Below are 18,779 nucleotides of genomic sequence, written 5' to 3'. Positions count from 1 at the left end.
TCAGGGTAGGAGGACAGACTGGCTGGTTGGGAGGCTGGGGAGAGATAACAGTTTATCATAGTGGTAACTAAAGTGGTTACAAAGTGGTATACAGTGGTACAAAGTGGTTCTCAGTGGTTCCTAAAGGAAATCAATATTCATTGGAAGAACTGGTGCTGAAGCTGAAGCTCCAATACTTTGGTCACCTGATATGAAGAGCTGACTCATTAAAAAAGACCCTCATGCTGGGAAAGATTAAGGACAGAAGTAGAAGGGGACAGCAGAAGATTGAAATGGTTAGATGGCATCACTGACTCAATGGACATGAGTTTGAGCAAACTCCGGGAGACAGTGAAGGACAGGGAAGCCTGGTGCGCTGCAGTTCATGGGGTCGCAAGGAGTCGGACATGGCTTATCGACTGAACAGGAGCAACACAGTGGTTACTAGGCTGGGCTCTGAGGTCAGACGGACCTGGCTTGGGATCCATGGCTACCATCTCACAGCCATGGGCACGTTATCCAAGGTCACTGAACTTTAGTTTCCTTATGTAATGTAAGGATAAGAGTAATAGTATCTTCCCCAGAGAATTGTTGAGAAAACAGGCCACAGTGTCTGGCACAGGGAAAGCAATCCATGAAGGCTAGCTGTTGCTTTGATTACAGCAAGTGTTGGAAACTGATAAAGAGCTGTTGAGTATTAGTCTGCTAGCGCTGCCATAATAAAAATACCATAGACTGGGTGGCTTAAACAACAGATACTATTTTCTCACAATTCTGGAAGCCAGAAGTGTGAGATCAGGTGCCACTATGGTCAGGCTCTGATGAGAGCCCTCTTCCTGATCTGCAGATGGCCCTCTTTATGCAGTGTCCTCACATGGCAGAGAGAGCAGAGACAGAGAGCTAACTCTCTGATGTCCCTTCTTCTAAGGCCAGTAATCCCATCATGAGGGCCCTACTCTTACGACCTTATCTACACCTATTTATCTCCCAAAGGCCCCATCTTCAAATACTATCACATTAAGGGTAAGAGCTTCAATACAGAAATTGGGGGAGAGGACACAATTTAGTCCAAAGCAAGTTACAAAGGGCATTTTCTCAGTTGTAGTGGAAAGTCATTTTTACTTGACAATCATCTGGTTCCCTCTTTTCTGTTCACATCTGCCTAGTTTTCTACTAGAGATTCATTTAACCACTCTCAATCCTTGTGATTCAGGTGGGGCTGACCTCTCTCTATCCCTCCCTCTAAGGGCAGGGACAAGACCAAGACCTGGCTATTCCATCTCCAGGCTATGGTGATAAGTTCAGAGATAAATGCATGTTCACCAAGGCAGTCCAATGAGAGAAAGTCCTAGGACTTTTGATGGAACTATTGGGGAATAGAACTACTTCTATCCCCTGAAGTCACTAAACCTAGAGTTTCTGACCATGAAGAAAGACTGCCTGAGATGGAAGCCTCTGTGTTTAGAGGAAAGAAGAGTTGAAAATAATGATGGAATCATGAAGACATTGTTTGAATGCTAAACGATCAATTAATTTAACTGAATTAATCTCTTTATAATATGGAGTAAACCCAAGCATTTTTTTCTCAAATCAACTTGATATTAGACCAAATTGAATCTTTATTATTTCACAACCTAAATGTCCATAGACAGGTGAATGGATAAAGAAGATGTGATACATATATACAATGGGCTATTCAGTTCAGTTCAGTTCAGTTCAGTCGCTCAGTTGTATCTGACTCTTTGCGACCCCATGAATCACAGCACGCCAGGCCTCTCTGTCCATCACCAACTCCCAGAGTTTACTCAAACTCATGTCCATCGAGTTGGTGATGCCATCCAGCCATCTCATCCTCTGTCGTCCCCTTCTTCTCCTGCCCCCAATCTCTCCCAGCATCAGAGTCTTTTCCAATGAGTCAACTCTTCGCATGAGGTGGACAAAGTACTGGAGTTTCAGCTTTACCATCAGTCCTTCCAATGAACACCCAGGACTGATCTCCTTTAGAATGGACTGGTTGGATCTCCTTGCAGTCCAAGGGACTCTTAAGAGTCTTCTCCAACACCACAGTTCAAAAGCATCAATTCTTCAGTGCTCAGCTTTCTTCACAGTCCAACTCTCACATCCATACATGACCACTGGAAAAACCATAGCCTTGACTAGACGAATCTTTGTTGGCAAAGTAAATATCTCTGCTTTTTAATATGCTATCTAAGTTGGTCATAACTTCCCTTCCAAGGAGCAAGCGTCTTTTAATTTCATGGCTGCAGTCACCATCTACAGTGATTTTGGAGCCCAAAAAAATAAAGTCTGACACTGTTTTCACTGTTTCCCCATCTATTTCCCATGAAGTGATGGGACTGGATGCCATGATCTTTGTTTTCTGAATGTTGAGCTTTAAGCCAACTTTTTCACTCTCTTCTTTCACTTTCATCAAGAGGCTTTTGAGTTCCTCTTCACTTTCTGCCATAAGGGTGGTGTCATCTGCATATCTGAGGTTATTGATATTTCTCCCAGCAATCTTGATTCCAGCTTGTGCTTCTTCCAGCCCCACATTTCTGATGAGGTACTCTGCATATAAGTTAAATAAGCAGGGTGACAATATACAGCCTTGACGTACTCCTTTTCCTATTTGGAACCATATATTACTCAACTATAAAAATGAATGAGATGGGGGCATTTGCAACAACATGGATGAACATGACTGTCATGCCAGGCAAAGTAAGTCAGAAAGAGAAAGATATATATCATATTATGTCACTTATGTGGAATCTAAAATGTGATGCAAAAGAACATATCCACAAAGTAGAAACAGACTCACAGACATAGAGAACAGACTTGTGGTTGTCAAGAGAGATGGGTGGAGAAAAGAAGGATCGAAAGTGTGGGATTAGCAGATGCAAGCCAGTATATATGAGATAATAAACATCCAGGTCCTACTGTGTCGTGCAGGAAACTATGTTCTATATCCTGTGATAAACCATAATGGAGAGGAGTATGAAAAAAGAATGTGAGTGTGTCACTTTGCTCTGTAGCAGAAGTTAGGATGGCAGTTTCAATAAACAACCCTTCAATTTAAAAAAAAAAAATTTTTTTCCTGCCCACATTGCACTGAATGTGGGATCTTAGTTCCCTGACCAGGGATCAAACCCACGTCCCCTGCAGTGGAAGCCTGGAGGCTTAACCACTGGACCACCAAGGAAGCCCCTTTAAAAATCTTTATTGCTTCAAACACACATCAAGAGAAAGACTTTGTGACCTTGAATCAGGCAGAGTTCTTAGACACACATCTAAATTGTAAGCCTTAAAAGAAAAAAACTGATAAATTGGACTTTATCAAAATTCTAAAATTCTGTTCTATGAAAAAATACTGTTAAGAAAATGAAAAGACAAGCCACAAACTGGGAAAAATATTTGCATGATGATGAAGGATTTATATCCAGAATATATAAAGAATCTTCAAAGCTCAATACAGAAAAAACAAAGTATTTAAAATGGGGAAAAGATTTGAATTGACACTTCACCAAAGAAGATATATAAATGGAAAATAAGTACATGAAAAGATGTTCAACATTATTAGTCATGACAGAAATGCATATTCAAGCCACAATGAGATAGCACACTATTATAATGGCTCTTCCTTTTTTTTTTTTTTTTAAACAATAGTAAGTGTTGGTAAGGACTGGGAGCAACAGGAATGCTCACATACAAGTGGGAATGCAACATGACATAGGCACTATGGTGGAATGAATAAGTGTTTCTTCCTCTACCCGCCAAAATTCACATTCACTCTGAACCTCAGACTGTGACCTTATTTGAGTAGGGTCTTTGTAGATAAAATTAGCTAAGATGTGGTCATAACTGATCAGTTCAGTTGCTAAGTTATGTACAACTCTTTGCGACCCCATGGGACTGCAGCACACCAGGCTTCCCTGTCCTTCATTATCTTCCGGAGTTTGCTCAAACTCATGTCCATTGAGTTGGTGATACTATCTAACTGTCTCATCCTCTGTTACCTTCTGCCTTCAATTTTTCCCAGCAATAATTGATCAGAGTGGCCCTCTTGAAAAAAGAGGAGAGGACATGGAAGGACACATGAGAGAAGAAGATGATAGGAAGGACTAAGACAGAGATTGAAGTGATGTAGCTGAAAGCCAGGGAATGGCCAGGACCACCAGGAGCCATCAGATCCAGAAGAGGCAAAGAAGGATTCTCCCCTAGAGTCTTCAAAAGGAGTATGGCCCTGCCAACCAATCTCAGACTTCTAGGCTCAAGAACTGTGAAATAATCCATTTCTGTTCTTTTAGGCCCTCAAGTTTGTGGTAATTCGTTACAACAGCTCTAAGAAAGTGAAAAACAGTTCGGCAGTTTCTCATTAAGTTAAACTCGCATTTATTATGTAACTCCAGAATTAAATTTACAATCACACAAAAACTTTTATGTGAACTGTTTATAGAAGCTTTACTTGTAATTTCCCCAAACTGGAAACAATTCAAACATCCTTCAGGTGGTAAACGGATATGGCACATCCATACCATGGAATATCACTCAGCAGTAAGAGGAGCTAACTATCTCTAAAAGTTAAGAACATGGATGAGTCAAAACTGCATTATGCTAAGTGAAAAAAGCCCCACTCAAAAGGCAACGCACTATATGATTCCATTTATATGACATTCTAGAAAAGGAAAAACTATACAAACGGAGAGCAAATTAGTGGATACCAGGGACTGGGGGTGAGAAGTGGGGCAGGAGGAGGAGGGAATCTTGGGCGGTGATGTGACTGTTCTCTATCCTGTGTGCTAGTGCTTATACAATGGTGCATTGTCAAAACACAAATGTATATGGCAAACAGTGAATAATCTTACTGAATGTAAATAATAAATAAGTATTACATCAAAGACATAGAAACAGCCTGCCAATACAGTATGCTTTGTGTATTTGCTTTCAATGTCATACACATATATCATGGCAAAATCTTCATATTTGCTTTGACACATCTAAGGAGGCTGAGATTTTTTCAATAGCAATTCAGTTCAAAACACATGACTGAGTATCACCCATAGTCAATAGTTTCCTGTCCTGTGAAGGAGAAGGACAGAATCTTAAGTATTGACAATGTGGAAGGGTTTCAACAGGAACCACTTCTGAGCTGTTGTGGTAATAAATCAGATTTGTGTAATTTTCTCAAAATAGAAAATAACCTCACAACATCCATCTGAAAAAATAAGATCACAAAAAGAGGAAGACAGAGGAAGATGCAAAACTGAGCAGTCACAAACCTTAAAAATTAATTACTAAATGTAAAAAAGAATAATGGGTCCCATATAACCAGGTTAGCCTGATTGTGAGTTACCAAATGAGAAATGTTCATAGGACAGACAGATTTTTAGCCTTTTACCTAAAGGAAACAATGTCACTAAGCTACAGTCATCTTTCATCTTTGGCAGAAACAGTATGTGTCGTTCTTAAGAAAGTAGGCTCTGGAGTTCATTTTAGTTTTAATCCTATAACTACCACCAAATCTGTAGTCTTGGCCAAATCACTTAACCTGCAAAATGTGGATATTAATATTTACACTACAAAGTTGTCACAAATTACATAACATAATGTGTGCTAAAGTTTATAAAAGCATCCGGCATATAACAAACTCTCAGCCAAAATGATAATGAAAGAAAGAAAAAAGTTGAAAGAACCACATTTACCATTTTCAAAACTTAGCACAAAGCTACAATTACCAAAACAGTGTGATACCAGCACAAGGACAGACATATAGAAAAATGGAATAGAATTGAGAGCTCAGAAATATACCCTTACATCTATGGCCAATTGCTCTTCCATGGGGTGCCAAGACCATTCAATGGAGAAAGAATAATTTTTTCAACAAGTGGTGCCAGGAAAACTAGGTATCTACCTACAACAGAATTAAGTTGAACCCCTTCCTCACACCACATACAAAAATTAACTCAAAATATTAATGACTAAGATATTAGAGCTAAAACCATAAAACTCTTAAGGTAAACATAGAGATAAATCTTTATAACATTGGATTTGGCAATGAATTTTTAGATATGACATCAAAAGCAGAGCAACAAAAGAAAAAAATAGATGTGACTTCATCAAAATTTAAAAAATTTTTCTGTACATAGGACATTATCAAGAAAATGAAAAGACAGCCCACAGAATGGGAGAAAACATCTGCAAATCATGTATCTGATAAAAAGCTCTAGTAAATGGCATATAACTACTTCATCCAGAATATGTAAAGAACTCTTACAACTCAACAACAAAAAGACAAACAACCCAATTTATGGGAAAAGGACTTGAATAGACATTTTTAAAATATATATAAATTATAAACAAGCACAAAAAAAGATGCTCAGCATCATCAGTCATTAGAGAAATGCAAATCAAAACCACAAGATGCCCCTTCACACCACAAGGATGGCTATAATAAAAAACAAAAAAGGAAAATAACAAGTACTAGTGAAGATGGAGAAATTGGAATCCTTATCCATTGCTGGTGGGAATATAAAATGGTGCAGCCACTACGGGAAACATTTTGGCAGTTCCTCAAATAATTATAGAATTACCATATGATCTAGAAAATCCACTCCTACATATATACCCAAAAGAATTAAAAGCAAGTACTCAAACAAACACATGAATACACATGTTCATAGTAGCACCATTCACAATAACCAACAGGTAGAGACAACCCAAATATCTATCAACTGACAACTATAAAGAAATTGCAGTATATACACACAAAGAAATATTATTTAGCTACAAAAAGGAATGACATATTAATATATGTTACAATACAGATGAACCTCAAAAATGTTATGCTAAAGTTTTAGAGGCTAGACAAAAAGACTACATATTGTATTATTCTATTTATGTGAAATATCTACAAGTGATAAACCCATAGAGACAGAAAGCAGACTAGTGGGTACCAGGGGCTGGGGGCAAGGGAGAATAAGTGCTTGCTTAATGGGTACAGAGTTTTATTTCGGAACAATAAAAATGTTTTGGAACAGAATAAAGATGGTGGTTATAAAACACTGGGAATGTACTAAATGGCACTGAATTGTTCACTCTATAAAGATTAACTTCATGTTATGTGTCATTTGCCTCAATAAAAATTTGAGTATGAATTATATCTAGAAAATATTTAACTTTACTGAGAACATTAATGATGATTAGAAAAAAATGGAAAAAAATATAACCCTGCAGTAACTCTTAGCTATTTTCTTAAATCTAAGGTTTTGCCCAATACAACACTGAGATACTATAATTTAAAATATGAGTGGACTGGTAAGCAGGGCATCTGCTCTTCCATGTCAGAGGATTCAGATAGTGAGACACATAGTTCAGTTCAGTTCAGTCACTCAGTCGTGTCTGACTCTTTGCGACCCCATGAATCACAGCCCACCAGGCCTCCCTGTCCATCACCAACTCCTGGAGTTTACTCAGACTCACATCCATCGAGTTGGTGATGCCACCCAGCCATCTCATCCTCTGTCATCCCCTTCTGCTCCTACCCCCAATCCCTCCCAGCATCAGAGTCTTTTCCAATAAGTCAACTCTTCGCATGAGGTGGCCAAAGTACTGCAGTTTCAGCTTTAGCATTAGTCCTTCCAAAGAAATCCCAGGACTGATCTCCTTTAGAATGGACTGGTTGGATCTCCTTGCAGTCCAAAGGACTCTCAAGAGTCTTCTCCAACAACACAGTTCAAAAGCAGCAATTCTTCGGCGCTCAGCCTTCTTCATAGTCCAACTCTCACATACATACATGACCACTGGAAAAACCATAGCCTTGACTAGATGAACCTTTGTTGGCAAAGTAATGTCTCTGCTTTTGAATATGCTATCTAGGTTGGTCATAACTTTCCTTCCAAGGAGTAAGTGTCTTTTAATTTCATGGCTGCACTCACCATCTGCAGTGATTTTGGAGCCCCAAAAAATAAAGTCTGACACTGTTTCCCCATCTATTTCCCATGAAGTGATGGGACCAGATGCCATGATCTTCGTTTTCTAAATGTTGAGCTTTAAGCCAACTGTTTCACTCTCCTCTTTCACTTTCATCAGGAGGCTTTTTAGCTCCTCTTCACTTTCTGCCATAAGGGTGGTGTCATCTGCAAATCTAAGGTTATTGATATTTCTCCCAGAAATCTTGATTCCAGCTTGTGTTTCTTCCAGCCCAGCATTTCTCATGATATACTCTGCATATAAGTTAAATAAGCAGGGTGACAATATACAGCCTTGACGTACTCCTTTTCCTATTTGGAACCAGTCTGTTGTTGCATGTCCAGTTCTAACTGTTGCTTCCTGACCTGCATACAGGTTTCTTAAGAGGCAGGTCATGTGGTCTGGCATTCCCATCTCTTTCAGAATTTTCCACAGTTTATGGTGATCCACACAGTCAAAGGCTTTGGCATAGTCAATAAAGCAGAAATAGATGTTTTTCTGGAACTCCCTTGCTTTTTCGATGATCCAGCGGATGTTGGCAATTTGATCTCTGGTTCCTCTGCCTTTTCTAAAACCAGCTTGAACATCTGGAAGTTCACAGTTCACGTACTGCTGAAGCCTGGCTTGGAGAATTTTGAGCATTATTTTACTAGCATGTGAGATCAGTGCAATTGTGTAGTAGTTTGAGCATTCTTTGGCATTGTCTTTCTTTGGGGTTGGAATGAAAACTGACCTTTTCCATTCCTGTGGCCACTGCTGAGTTTTCCAAATTTGTTGGCATATTGAGTGCAACACTTTCACAGCATCGTCTTTCAGGATTTGAAATAGCTCAACTGGAATTCCATCGCCTCCACTAGCTTTGTTCGTAGTGATGCTTCCTAAGGCCCACTTGACTTCACATTCCAGGTTGTCTGGGTCACACCATTGTGATTATCTGGGTCATGAAGATCTTTTTTGTACAATTCTTCTGTGTATTCCTGTCACCTCTTCTTAATATCTTCTGCTTCGGTTAGGTCCTTATAAAGATTCCTAATTCTGGGGTTCTTCATTCTGGTGCTTCGTACGTTCTGACAGTTCTTTCATCTGTGGTATAACGGTAATGAGCAGGAAGACCTAGATAGAATTGAATGCTGCTGCTGCTGCTAAGTCGCTTCAGTTGTGTCCGACTCTGTGCAACCCCATAGACAGCAGCCCACCAGGCTCCCCCGTCCCTGGGATTCTCCAGGCAAGAACACTGGAGTGTGTTGCCATTTCCTTCTCCAATGCATGAAAGTGAAAAGTGAAAGTGAAGTTGCTCAGTCGTGTCTGACTCTTAGCGACCTCATGGACTGCAGCCTACGAGGCTCCTCCATCCATGGGATTTTCCAGGCAAGAGTACTGGAGTGGGGTGCCGAATTGAATGCTAGCTATTGTGTATTCAAAAGTTGGCCCACACCTTGGAAGGAGAAAGCTGACTATATACGAGGATGAGCAAGAGATCTCTTCCTTCTGCTGCAAAATGCAAGTTCTATTCCTTATGGCCAGCCACAGATACATAAAGTACAGAAATGAAATTGTAAGAACACTGTATTAGTCCAGAAACCAACATATTTTTAGATATTTAATATAAGAAAAGAGCCAAAAAGCAAGGATTATTGAATGAATTATTACTGAATATTGGTTAGATATTTGAGGGAAATTTTTAATTTGGTTCCTCATCTCATAGTTAGTGTTAGTTACTTAGTTGTGCCTGACTCTTTGCAACCCCATGGACAGTAACCCACCAGGCTTCTCTGTCCATGAAATTTTCTAGGCAAGAATACTGGCATGGGTTGTCATTCCCTTCTCCAGCCTCATCTCATATTGTAGAACAAAATAAATTCCAAGTAGATTAAGAATTTAGTGTAAAGGGCTTACCTGGTGGTTCAGTGGTAAAGAATCCTCAATGCAAGAGACACAGGTTCGATCCCTGATCCAGGAGGATCCCAGGTGCCATGGAGCAACTAAGCCCGTGGGCCACAACTACTGAGTCTGTGCTCTGGAACCCAGGAGCCACAAGTACTGAAACCCATGCGCCCTAGAGCCTGTGCTCCAAAACAAGAGGGGCCACGGCAATGAGAAGCCTGGGCACCGCAACTGAAGAGCACCCCCCACTCTCTGCAACTAGAGAAAAGCCTGTGCAGCAACAGAGACTCAGCACAGTCAAAACAATAAATAATTTTTAAAAAATAAAAAATTTAAAAATAATTCGATGTAGAAAGAAAGGGGGGTGGAAGAGACTTAGGGAAAATTTTTTTATTGTACTTGGATGCTTATTTGCTCTCTGAATGAGGAAAGACTTTCTACGTTTAAGTGAAATAAAAGAAATCATAAAGAAGATACTGCTATATTTGACTACCCAAAATTTTTCACATCAAAATTATAAGCCTGTATTTTAGAAACAGAAACATTTCTGTAATAAATGAGACCAAAAGTCTCATCCTTCAACATAAAGTTAGAGTAAATCCATAGGAAAAGGACTAAGCTGCAAAGACTATGCTAAAGAAGAAAAGGAAATAAATAGCATATAAAATAATTTAATTTTTAATACTAAAAAACATAAAATTAATCTACCATTCTCCTCCTGTACTTAAAGATAAGAAAAATAGCACTCCCCCATTGGTGAAGGTGTGGTGAAATGAGCCTTGTTCTCCACTGATGTAAATTAATAGAACTTTCCCAGGAAACAATTTCACAATATTTATCAAATATTCGTCCTCTCTATGAACATGCTCTAGAATGAATTAAACTGAAATGGATGTAAATTGAGCTCAACTTGGAAAATGTTATAACAACAAAATAATGTTACACAACCCCAAAACAAAAGAATTAACAAATATGCTGCCACTGCTGCTGCTGAGTCGCTTCAGTCGTGTGAGACTGTGCAACCCCATAGACGGCAGCCCACCAGGCTCCGCCATCCCTGGGATTCTCCAGGCAAGAACACTGGAGTGGGTTGCCATTTCCTTCTCCAATGCATGAAAGTGAAAAGTGAAAGTGAAGTCGCTCAGTCGTGTCTGACCCTTAGCGACCCCATGGGCTACAGCCTACCAGGGTCCTCCATCCATGGGATTTTTCAGGCAAGAGTACTGGAGTGGGTTGCCATTGCATTCTCCTAAGAAATATAACATCACCACAAAAACATATACTATATTATGCAATCATTAAGATGATATCAATAAAAGAAAGTACTTATATTTACATAAAATATTTTAGACACAGGAATGCCCAGTATGATCTCATTTATGGTAGTAAATTGGCATAACTATGCAGATAAAAAATGCACATACCACACAATTCAGCAATTCCAACACTAGAAATTTGTCCTAGGTAATTTACAGCAGAACGTCTATGCATGCAAGGTATTTATTGTAGCATTGTATGCAACAGCAAAAGGCTGAAAACAACTTAATGGTACATCAAATCAGTTAGGATTCAGACATAAAATGAAATATAATCCAACCAGCCGAAAAAAAAGAAAAGTAAAGAAAAAGAAAAGGTCTATGTATACTGATAAAGGACAATATTTAAGATCTTTCGCTGTGGAAAAAAGCAAAATCTAGAAAAGAATGAATAGTACATTAAGATTTGTATTGTACTGAAACAAAGGAGGAGTAGATACTTTACAAATGTGTTTGTATAAAAATATATACCATTTGTATAAAAATATATACCAAAGACCACCAAGGAAATGACTAAGAAATTGCCCCTGATAGTCAACTAGATGGCCGGGGCAGGGAGAGAGAGAAAAGGAGGGACACTTACTTTTGACTTTATTACCTTTTCTACTATTTACACTTTTAACCATTCAAAAATAATTTTAAGATGAAAGATGTCAAAATTTAAAATTATGAAGCATATAAACTAGTGGGGAAAAGGACTAAAGAAATTGTCCTAGAGTTTCCATAGACTTGAATCCCTAAATGGTGGGATCACAGGTGACAATTCTTTTTCTTCTGCACACTTTATTTTTCATTTACTTCACATTGAGAATGGATGGCTTTCATAACCAAGAAAAATTAACGTGGATTCAGATGATAGATTTTAAAAAGATCATATCCTGGTGCAGTCTCCTGAAGCCTATTTAATCCTTATGTAACTGGGAAACAGCCCTTATCTACAAGGCAGATGGTAGAAAACAAAACTGTCACAATTCCAGTAATAAAAACTGAAAGCAAAGTTGAATAAAAACTACTCAGATAACAGTAGAAGGGGTCTATAAAGATCCCAAGGCATTTTTTCAGCACTTTCCCTAATTTTCACTTCAAGAACTATAATTTTCCTTTTTCTTTAAGAGGCACTTCACTGATCCAATCTGACTCTCCTCAACTTTACTTGAAGGATTTTTTTGGTTCCCAATAAAACAAAAGAAAGAGAAGGGGGAGCAAAGGGAGGAACTGCAGGGTCAGAGGAAGGAGGAGAGCTGGCCAGCCTCGGCCCTGGCAGAGGTAGAGTCACCTGCCTGATGCCAGGGGAGATGCGAAGGAAGTGGTGAGGAAGAGGTGATAGTTCTGGGTGTGGGGTGCCAGATTTGGCCATTGTTCAGGACACTTTAATCGTCGTTCAAATCATACTACGTTGAGGGATGAAATGGGCACAGGAGGCCCTGAATGAAAATGAGGAGAGAAGAGGGCGTTGGTGGGGGCAGTTCTATAAACAGGTCTGCCCTAGTTGGTTATTTGTAAAAATATTATAACTACTGAGAGACTCTATGTCCAGAATTAAAATAAATTTGAGGTTCTTCTTTGCTCATTTGACTTGTTATTAGCTTTCTTATCATGAACAACCATGTGTAATAACATAAACAAATTAATCCTGGAAAGTTGTTTTTAGAAAAAACAATTTTCTTAGTTTAACTTCCCCGAGTGGAAAAACAGGTAGTAGCTTGGTTACTAATATTCCCAGCCCTCCTGATACGCAAAGATTTGCTGTCATTGTTTCTTGACAATGCCCCTGGTCTCTCTGCTGCTTTCCTTCCAATTACCTAGGAGTCTTGGTGTTACAAATGGACTGTGTCTTTGGAAAAATAAGTGTCTAGCCATAATATGTGAACAGCATCATTGTTTTTAAGTGTTTGCAAACTTTGCAATTCAATTTTTAAGTTCAGATGAAGTATTTAAAATAGCATAGGGACTTCCCTGGAGGTCTAGCGGTTAAGACTCTGTACATCCAATGCCGTAGACATGGGTTCAATTCCTGGTCAGGGAACTAAGATCCAACATGCTGCATGGCATGGCCAAAGAGTAAAAATTTTAAAGAAAAAAAATTTTTAATTAGCAATAAAACGTTTTCATAGTTTAAAAAAGCATATTTTATAAACATGATACTTTTTAACTTGTTGAAAAGTAAAACACCCTACAAATGTAAATATATTTTAATGTTCCATGTTCAGATAATAATGAATAATGACTAAAATTCAGAACAATATATTTTCCAGAAATTGCAGACTTAAATTCTCTGGTTACCACTAACATTGTGATTGTGTTTTTCTTAAAGCCTGAAATACCATCTAATCAAGGGGCAGGTGCTTCAGGCAAAATCACATTTGGGAGATTTTAAAGCCCTTAATGAGATCAGGTAATTGCTTGGTGAAGCTAAAAATTTTACCTTCAATTAACTAATCAGAAGTACCATACATCATCCTAACTGTAGCACTCCCTTCCACCTACATACCATCAACTCAATATACCGGAGGCAGGTGTCTAAGAAACCACTTCCTCTAGACCTCTAAACCTGCACTCAAAGGCCATTTTTTAAACATTTATTGAATAAGTCTGCCCAATTTACAATTAATGGAAAGTCTGTAGCAATGCAGATTCCAGAAGCAGCTAAGGAAAGCCAAAACCTTGCAGCAGAATATGAAGCAAACACATTTTATGTTCCTTCTACATTTGTTTCTTTGCAAGTCATGAACTACTTTAAGAAAACATTTAAAAACATTTGCATTTCTTGCTTCCATTTGCTAAATGGATGACGCTGATAAAAAACAGTAGCAATAACAGACTACCCTCAAATAGTCTCATTTTTCAGTAAACGAGGTACATTTTAAGTGAAACTCTTGATTGAAACTGAGAAGTGTGAATTGGAAATTGAAATGAAATCGCCAAATCTAAGGGAAGGATGGCCAATATAAACCCACAGAAGCACTTCCTCTTAAAATTCATGTCCGTAACAGGGTGAATATCTTCTTTCAGTGCTTGTTTAAGGCACTAAACAGACCTAAACACATCCTCCCCACACCCATGACCAAGCCCAGCAAAGACTCTCTCCTGTACTTGCAGCCCTCACTGTCTTTCTGCTGTGTGCCTGGAGCCATCCAGGGAAGCTATGTTTCTGATGGCCAAGGAATAGGAAATACAATGAGTGTGCAAGGCTTGGGGAGGGGGGCAATGTCTCTCCTTTCCGTTGGGGAGGGCAGGTGGTTTTCACTTTCATTCTGTAGTACAATATGCATAAAAGCTTACTGCATGAAAAACCCAGTGCTAGATGTTGGCGGCCCCATAGTAAGCCGTTGAGCTGCTCTACATTCAGAGGCCCTTGTGGGACATGCATCAGGGGATCAGATGGAGAAACATAATGATGCTAAACAGGTTATACAATGGGAACACCAAATAATATGGGCCAGGGGCAGAATTTTGTTTAACATTTTGAAAAATGTAAAGCATATTTGACAATGCTCATTTCCCCAGAAAACTAGAAGGTGCTCCAGTTTATTCGCTTCTCATGTAACAGGAAAATGTGCTATACACACAGAAACTGCACATCCCCTATACCGTGTGGTAATCCCTTCCAGAATTACTGCTGGACTTGAATTAAGGCAGAAAGAGTAAAATAAATGAACACTCTCAACTATCTTCTTTCAGCTAGAATTAGACTTGGCTTGACAGCTTCTCAAGGGTGAAGCAGTGAAGAAAGTCCACACGCTGTAACTGCCTGGGGCGAGAAGTGATACCAGCTTGGTTGTTGTTTAGTCACTAAATCATGTCCAACTCTTTTGCGACCCCATGGACTGTATACCGCCAGGCTCCTCTGCCCATGGGATTTCCCAGACAAGAATACTGGAGTGGGTTGCCATTTTTTTGTCCGAGGCACAACAGATTAAACGAGGAAGTCCACATTACAACACTGATTGGATAATAATTGAGGTCTTGGGCTTAACTTCTCAGTGACAGTTTCCTCATCAGGAAAACAGAGCAACAATAGCATCCACCTCAGAGGATCTTTGTGAGAATTAAATGATATAAGATATGTGAAGGACTCCTATAATATTTATGCTTATTTAGTAAGTGCTCAGTATATGTTCATTCATTCATTCAATCATTGAGCACTTAACTGCTGCTAAGTCACTTCAGTCGTGTCCGACTCTCTGCGACCCCATAGACGGCAGCCCACCAGGCTCCCCCGTCCCTGGGATTCTCCAGGCAAGAACACTGGAGTGGGTTGCCATTTCCTTCTCCAATGCATGAAAGTGAAAAGTGAAAGTGAAGTCGCTCAGTCGTGTCTGACCCTCAGCAACCCCATGGACTGAGCCTACCAGGCTCCTCCATCCATGGGATTTTTTACTATGGAGCACCTATTATGTGTCAGGCTGGAGATCAATAGCAGTAGACAAAACACAAAAATTCCTATGCTTGTGGTAATACCATCTCAATGAGAGACAAATAAGTGTTAGATAAGTTGAAATATTATATCCATTTGTAATAAGGGAAATAGAGAACAATAAATTGTGAGAGAGGAATAGGGAAGAGGGAGTTGTGATTTTAAATAGAAGGCCAGGGAAGGCAAAGTCTGAGGGAAGTGAGGGAACTAGCCAGGAGACAATCTGAGGAAGGAGAGTTCCAGACGGAACAAAGTGCAAAAGTAAAGAGATTCGTGTGACTGGAAGGGGAGAATGCAGTCCACAATCCCTTTTCCAAAATGCTGGAACCCAAACACCTCCAAAGATTCTAGTCTTACTTATTCCCTGACCTCCTTCCCTTTCAAATCTATGAACGTAATTCTCTCTCTCCCTAGACCAGCCCTCCATTTACTTTTCTTTTTTTAATTCATTGACTTTTAACTGAAGGATAGTTGCTTTACAATATTGTATTGGCTTCTGCCGTACATCAACATGAATCAGCCATTAGATATACAGATGTCCCCTCCCTGTTGACCCTCTCTCCTACCTCCCACCCCATCCCACCCCTCTAGGTTGTCACAGAGCTCTGGTTTGAGGTGCCTGTGTCATACGGCAAATTCCTACTGGCTATCTATTTAGATGGATGAACCTAGAGCCTATACAGAGTGAAATAAGTCAGAAAAACAAATATCGTATATTAAGCATATACAGGGAATCTAGAAAGATGGTACTGATGAATCTATTTGCCCGCAGCAATGGAGATGAAGAGAGACAACAGACTTATGGACCCAGGCGGGGGAAGGAGAGAGTGGGACAAATAGAGAGAGTAATGTGAAAGCATATTCACTACCTCCATTTCCTTTTCTCTGCGTTAGAACCTCTAGAAGACTCTGCCAGGGCATCCTGTGCCTACACACCTTCTTGCACCATCTCCTGGGCAGCTCCACTGCCCAGCCACTCTCCCCCAGGGCACAAATGCCTGACCCCTGAGGACACAAGTATTATCATTTTTTGATTATTATTATCACTATTATGGCTTTTCCTGGCTTAAAAAAAAAAAAAAAAGCTGAATTAAAACATCTGTCCTTGGAGGGATGAGGGCAATGTATTAGGACTCTGGCAACGATGCCCTAAAACTCAGGATTTCCACCTGAAAGCTTAAATTTTCTGTATTGGAAGATAATTTTAACCCTGATTGTGAGGTCTGAAGAATTGAGACTGATAATTTTCTGTTAATGGGGAAATAAACTGAATGAGGAACGGTAATCTTGAGATGGAGGAAGAGGGAATAAATAAAAAGAAGTGGAGGTGGAGAGGTGAGAAGGGATAGAGGACACAAACTGTAAAAGTGAACTGTAAACAAGTTTAATGGAGACAAAACTGAACAGGCATTTCTCAGTTCTGCAAGTTTCTACGAATGGTGGCTGGGGGACGGGGGCGAGGGGGGATACCGTTAATCTTTTCTTGTCCTAGTGTTATGGAGTGCTGAGATTTTTTTAATTTTTAAGATTGTGAATGATACCAAACTCTTCCAAATTAGAAAAAAAAAATAATTTTTAAAAAATGTTTTTTAAGTGAGAAATGATCTTACTAGCTGTCATCTGAAAATCGCTTGAAATTGGTAGTGACTTTTTTTTAAGAAATAGCCACACACACGAGAAAGCGTTCGGACGCTTCGAAAACCTCTTAGCTATTGCCGGATGCGCCAAAGTCAAGATCCTTCGCAGACAGGAAATGCCTTTGCCAGCCCCAAGGTCTCCTCCCTGCGGCCTTCTCTATTGTCTGGAGAGATTTGTGTACATCCGACTGAAGAGGTTTCCCGCCTGCAACTGCGAATCAAAGAGTTGCCTCAAAAGAAGAGACTCAGTGGGGGCTTTCTAGCTTTTCTGGCTGACACCTGACGCCCACTGTGTGCCAGGTACCGATACCTCCGCTCAGGTGAGCCGCTCACCTCCCCGAGGAACTGAGGCTGCGAATTCAGCCCAAGGCCCCCAGCCAGCAAGGGAGGTGGAGGGGATTCGACTGCCTTACTTCCATTCCTGCTCTTATCCGCTTGGGTAAGATTCCTGAGAAGAGTTCCCCACCGCTACGTCGGAAGGGGTAGACTACATCCGCTCTGTGGAGTTTAGATGTCAGATATTTTGGTAGGTGCGAGGAATTTCCAAAGCGTTTCTCATTTGGATTCAACAACAATATCCACAAAAACATATCAAGGGATAAAAATCAAGTCAGAGAGATTCCAGCTGGAATTTCATGAAACCCAAAGAGATGAAAAGTAAACGTTAGTACAATATCTGGTTGTTTTTACTATAAGATACTGAACTCCTAACTACTTAGAAGCATCCTGAGTGATTGTGTGGTTTTCCAAATTTTGTCCCATGTTGTCAGAATTCACATAAATATCACCTCCAGTCGCAGATTTAGAGGATCGTTGATCATTAGATTAAAAAAAAAAAATCAAAAGGGTCAGTTTTTGAGTTCCTGCCGCCTTCTACAAGGTAGTATAACTGGAATGGGAATTTTCTAAGTGTGTTCTTTCCCCAGCTAAATGCATTTCCCCCAAGTCTAGATACATTTTCTTAAATCTGTGCCCTGCCCCCATTAACTAAAATGAATATTCACAGCAATGAAACCACACACAAAAAAAGGTTGCCAGTAGTGTTGAAAGAGAATAGGTACTTTCACTATCAGAGATGGTTTCCTCTTTTCCCACAAGATGTCTTATCAGCTTTCACCCTGAGAAAACCATAAAAAGTAAGAAAAAGAAACCTTATGCAACAGTTCTCTAAATAAAATACTACACAGCAAGCTAGTCATCCCTAAAAGTGATGTTGTTTAAAGAGTCAAAGTACATCATCCAGCAAAATCAATATCCTATTAAGTTAGGAAGGGTTCTGAATATCAAAGACTGATGAACTGAATAACTTAAAGTATAAGTACATGACCCAGGGGATTAATCACACACTGTCATGATGAAATTAGGGCAATTCTTCCAATCATTAACGTTTTGCTTACAAAATGTGCTTTTCTGTTTGTCTTTCTGCTAAATGATAACCGTTTTCAAGTTGAATCTCCTGATAAAAAGAGTTAAAAACAAGACAGGAGTTGTGCTGTAAAGGTCATACATGCTGCTTCAACATGAAATAGCCAAAAGACAAACAAATGAAAAATGCCTGGATTGTACGAAGAATTTGTAAAT

Source organism: Bos taurus, chromosome 26 (assembly GCF_002263795.3).
Source record: "Bos taurus isolate L1 Dominette 01449 registration number 42190680 breed Hereford chromosome 26, ARS-UCD2.0, whole genome shotgun sequence".
Taxonomy (NCBI): domain Eukaryota; kingdom Metazoa; phylum Chordata; class Mammalia; order Artiodactyla; family Bovidae; genus Bos; species Bos taurus.
Note: the sequence above shows the minus strand (reverse complement) of the source record.